A 4944-nucleotide genomic window follows, 5' to 3' on the forward strand; every position below is an offset into this window, starting at 1 on the left:
CAGGTGGGGGTGGGGGTGGGGGTGGGGAGCCCAGCCCCTCCGAGATGCACCCTGCTCTGCTCCAAGGTGTGTGCTTGGGCACCGCAGGGTGACTGGGTCTGGGCTGCCTGGGGTGCCTGAGGTGGCTGCATTCCCAGAGCCAGGACTGAGGCCCCGTGGGGTCTGGGGAGGAGCCTGAATGGGGCCCCATGGAGGAACTGCCTTGGATGACACCCCTATCTTGGGGAGGACATGGGGTCCAGCTGGGAGGAAGGGGAGGGGGCCTCCTCCTTGGGATCCTCCTGGGGCCACCTCAGCCCGGGGGCTCTGTGCTTGGCGACCTGCCAGAAGTTCCTCCCAGCCCAGACCCCAGAGTCTGCTGCACCAGGGCAGGAAGGAAGGGCCTGTGGCCTGGTCGAGGTCGGGCCCACAGTGGTGTCCCCTAAGCCCGAGTCTGCTCCCAAGCGCTCGCCCCGCAGCAGGCCCTGAGTGAGGGACAGAGACAGGGGTGGGGTCTTTGGTCCTGGTAGACTCTGGGGCGGATTCCAGTGGGCAGTCATCGCGTCGGGGTCCCCCAGGGTACTGGGGTGAATGAGCTCCTGGAGTCGGCTCTGGATGTGGGGTTTGTGCCTGGGCTGCCTGGGGTTGATGTTGGGAGGTGCCGGTGACCCCTGTTTCCCTGAGGGACTGTTGGTGGTGGTAGGGTCAGTTCTGGCCAGGGGCACTGGGGCCAGGGCAGTAGGATGGGGTCCAGCCCCTTCCCTGACCCCCCAGAGCCCCGGTCCCCGTGCTCACCATTCAGTGGGGACTGCGTTGTGCTCCGGGTGCTGGGGATCATGCGAGCTGGGTAGGACCCAGGTTTGGGGTGGCTGCTCCCCTCTCTGGCTGGGCCTCCGGCAGTGGCCAGGAGACAGTTTTGGACATAGCTTTTCTCACAGTGATCGTTCCAGCTATATCCACTGTGACTCGGGGCTGTTCAGAATCCGCCCAGGCTCCCTGAGCTCTGGGGCCTCCGGGGTGGGCCTGGGCTGCTGGGCGGGGTCTCCTTCAGGGGCTCTGAGGCTGTGGCTCGTTTTAGGTGTGGGGTGAGGAGTGGGAGCCCAGCTAGTGGAGCACCCGCAGAGACCGGGGCCTGCACACATTCCACCTGGCGTGTGGGTGGACCAGGCCCCTCTGGGCAGGTCGGCCTCAGCGGGGAGGGTGCTGAACACCCTCAGAGACCGGGGCCTGCAGACATTCCGCCCGGTGTGTGGGTGGGCCAGGCCCCTCTGGGCAGGTCGGCCTCAGCGGGCAGGGTGGTTGGGTCCTGCTTGTTTTCCTTTGGGTTAATGGGATTCATCTCCCGGCCGCAGACCCCCTTAGGCTGCCCCTGTCCCTCCAGCAATGCAAGACATGGCAGGTCACCCTGGAGGGAGGCATGTTCTGGCCTGGGTGTCGGGTGTGGCCTCAGATCCTCCTGCGTGCTCTGGGTTGAGCAGGACAGCAGACGACCCAGGGCCCCCACCCGGTCTGAGGACATTTTTGCTGCAGCAACTGTGGGAGCTGACAGTGTTCACGGCCACGCCACGGTCATCATCGCAGTCAAGGCTTCCTAAGAATTTCACTGTGACAAAGCCTCCTATGAAATGGGGCCACACCCTGCTTCCTGAGGGCTGCTGGTGAGTCCCGGATTTCCCGCAGAGGCGGGCGGGACGCCTTGAGGGTCCCAGCAGGAGCCGGGTGGGAGACTGTGGGGAGTGGGCCTGTGTCTTGTCTTCCTTGGGTGGTGGGACAGGGCGGAGGCTGAGGGCGTCTTTCCCAGGGGGTCACAGAACAGCACCCCTGCTGTGGGGGGGCATCCAGCATGTGGGCCTGGGCTGTGGGGTGCAGGGCAGGAGGGGGCGGGCACGGGAGGGGTGTGGCCCAGTCATTCCTGCATTCACAATCTTTCTTGACCTGGGCACCTGCACTAGACCCCGGCCTGGAGGGGGCGGCTTCCTAGCCTGCAGCGTCCCTGTCGTCTGCTCTGGCTCTGGAGCTGGGGACAGGCGCCAGGCAGGAGGTCAGCAGCCTCCTAGGACAGCAGGAGGGCCCAGGCCAGTGCCTAGCCGACTTCCCCAGGAGAGGGGTCCCAGGGATGGGGAGATAATGATTTCTAGAAGGGTCTGTGTCTCTGGGTGTGCAAATTTGTCCAAACTGTCCACCAGGTGTGGTCAGGTAAATGCAGGCAGACTTGAGTTCAGGCGGAGGAAACTGAATTTTGTCATTCACTCCCTACTGACTCTAGGGGAATGAGCCAAGCTCCATTATCATCTGTGCAGAAGCGACAGCCTTGTAAAGGGAGGTGGTACAGGGGACAGGGAGGGTGCTCGGGGCTCAGTCATCAGCGAAGGGAAAAGTTGCCCAGCGCTGGTCAGCGTCCCTGGGATGGGGCCCGCTGTGTCCGCACCGGCCACTGTTGAGGTCAGGATTCTGTCCTCCCAGAGCCTGGAGACACCGGCCCATCTTCCCAATGGGGACACTTCAGGGAGCAGCTCTCAAGTCCCGAGAAAGACCCTCCTGGCCACAGGAGATGCATGGACATTGGGAACGGACAGAGGAAGGACGTGCAGTTGCAGCCTTTTCAGCAGACGCCCTGAGAACCGGAGGTCGGGAGTTGGAGCAAACGGTCAGTTCTGGTGCGTGAAGCTTTCTCAGACAGGTGTTGATGGGGCTGGAGTCAGCCTAGGGGTGTGCCCTGAAGCCACTGGAAGCCCTGCTGGGGTCTGGCTGTCTCTTGGTGCAGGGGGTGGAGGGAGCCCTTATGATAGAGCTCTGGGGGGCCTCGAGGAGACCATCCCTGCAGCAAACGGGCCATGCTCTGAGGATGTGGGACGAGGCCCCCCACTGTCTTTGAGTGTAGGGTGGTGACTTCTTTGCACAGGGGTCTCACAAGGGCACAGTACAGGTGTCAGTGGGCTGCAGGGCTGGGGGACATCAGAGCCGTTCTCTGGGCTTGGCAGCCACCTCAGATGGGATCAGAAGGGGAGGCAGTGCCTGGCGCTTTCCCTCCAGGCCTCTCTCCATGGTGTCCAGGGTAGCTTCTGGAGCTTTGGTGCCAATTCCTGCGGCCAGGTTCCTACCCTTCCTGATGCCGTGATGCTTGAGGGCTCTGGAGGAAGCCCCGGCCTTGGTCACTCCTGCACTGCCTGGGCCTCTAGTCCTGCTGCGCCTTGAGGGGAACCCAGGGCCCCAGCCTTAGCCCTGTAAGGTCAGATGGGGGCTGGGCTCCAGCATCCTGCCACTAGGTTTAGTTCCTAAATGACAGGGAGGCAGACTCTGCCTGAGCTCAGGACCTGTCCCCAGGCTCTGTGCCAGAGCAGGGTCCCCCAGCAGAGGCTGTGTGGGGCTGGGCAGGGTTCCCACCTTGTGGGGAGTTCCTTGGACCTGGAGACCCAGCCCTCAGCCTCCTTGATAATGAATGATGCATCCTGTGGCTGTCTTGGCCCAGACCATCAAGTGGCCTCCTCACCTACCCCTCTTCAGACAGGGCCTCGGACCTAAGGCAGGAGCCCTCCCTACCCCAGACCTCCTGCGTCACAGGAAATGCACAGACATTGGGAAGGGATGGAGAAGGATGTCATCATTGGCCTGAGTGGTGGGATGAGCTAGAAATAGTTCTTAATTCCCGGTGTAAGTTGTTCTTCAATGAGATGGACAGAATTTGGCTTTCTAGGGTGTCGTTTATAACATTTGGCTCTTTACCGAAACGCAAGTTAGCCCATGTTTTACTCTGGGAACTGTGGAGTGTGATTCCTTTAATGGACTTTTCCATGTTCCTCCAAATCTTGGAGCAATTCTTATGGGAACTGATTAGTTTTCTGAAAGTCTAAACTTCACCCATAAAGCCATCTTGGCCTGAAGTCATCCGTGAGGACAATTATTTAATAATCTTAATGCTTCCTTGAGGATTTTGATTTCCTTTTCTTCTTGAGTCAGTTTTAAGGTTTATTGCTAGAAAAGAAAAATGCCAACTTGCCATCATCTCTGCTGTCATTATTTTGTGCCCAACAATTGCCTTCTGTATCTGCTGTGTCTTCCCCAGCACAGGAGGTGTACTGTCATTAACAAAGCAGTGTATCCAGATCATTCAGAATCTATGCCTGCCACAGGGAGCAGGAGGCGAGTGTGAATGAAGAGCCACAGCATGGCAGGGGAGCCACTGCAAGGATGCTGAAACTCATGTGAACAGAGTTGCTGTAGGTAGGCCGCCATGGAACCTTGTGGGGGAAGCACTACCTCTTAGGCATGGCAGTGAAAATGGGACAAGAGGGCGGCATTGCCCCCAGATGGAAGATGTAGTGCTTTGCCTTGCTCCTTGGTGCATGGAGAGGGAAAGGGATGCTGCTATAAAGTTCCCGGCTGGACTTTGGCTTGATAAGGCATGAGCACCTTTGGGAGTATGAGGGTAGGTGGGTGTGTGCACATCTTCCATAAGGAGCTGTTGGTATTGGGGCAGACGTTTCAAGTATGGCAGACAAAGGATGTTCTGCATGGGGAAATGTGGTGAACCCGTTTCACAAGGACAGCTCACATAGATGAGTGTTCAGGAAGGACCGGCACCATACCCAGTGCCTGATGTGTATCATCTCATTGAGTCCTTGCCTCAGATGCAAAACGAAGCCATCACCACCATCACCACCATCATCATCCTCCTCCTGTGCAGATGGAGAGGCTAAGGCATAGCGAGGTGACGGAGTCTGCCCAGGACTGCAGGCCAGCTGGTGGCACAGCCGGGTTCCAATGGAATGAAGGTTGTCATCCTCAGATGGCAGAGTAGGCAGCTGGCTAGAGCTCACTTGGGAAAAGGGGAAAGGACACTGACATTGGCTAGGGATGGAGCAGGGCTTGGGCTGGCTTTCCATGCACAGGCAGCTGGCGAGGCTCATGGCTGTGCTCCAGACCCGGGTGTGGACAATGAATCTTCCAGGTCTACCCTAGGCTATG

At 59.3% G+C, this 4944-nt stretch overlaps 1 long non-coding RNA gene across 2 annotated transcripts in view; it reads left to right on the plus strand.

The window, feature by feature from the left end:
• LOC105536631 overlaps positions 1-3576 on the plus strand; it is a 35191-nt gene extending 31615 nt beyond the window's left edge. The window contains exons 2-3 of one of the 2 annotated variants that reach the window (XR_001005617.1): positions 2443-2626; positions 3484-3576. This is a non-coding gene — a long non-coding RNA (uncharacterized LOC105536631). The remainder of the gene's footprint in view (positions 1-2442; positions 2627-3483) is intronic. The other variant, XR_001005618.1, reaches the window with a different exon arrangement.
• The last annotated feature ends 1368 nt before the right edge of the window (positions 3577-4944 follow it).

The sequence above is a fragment of the Mandrillus leucophaeus genome, unplaced genomic scaffold, assembly GCF_000951045.1.
Source record: "Mandrillus leucophaeus isolate KB7577 unplaced genomic scaffold, Mleu.le_1.0 Scaffold1617, whole genome shotgun sequence".
NCBI classification, from domain to species: Eukaryota; Metazoa; Chordata; class Mammalia; order Primates; family Cercopithecidae; genus Mandrillus; species Mandrillus leucophaeus.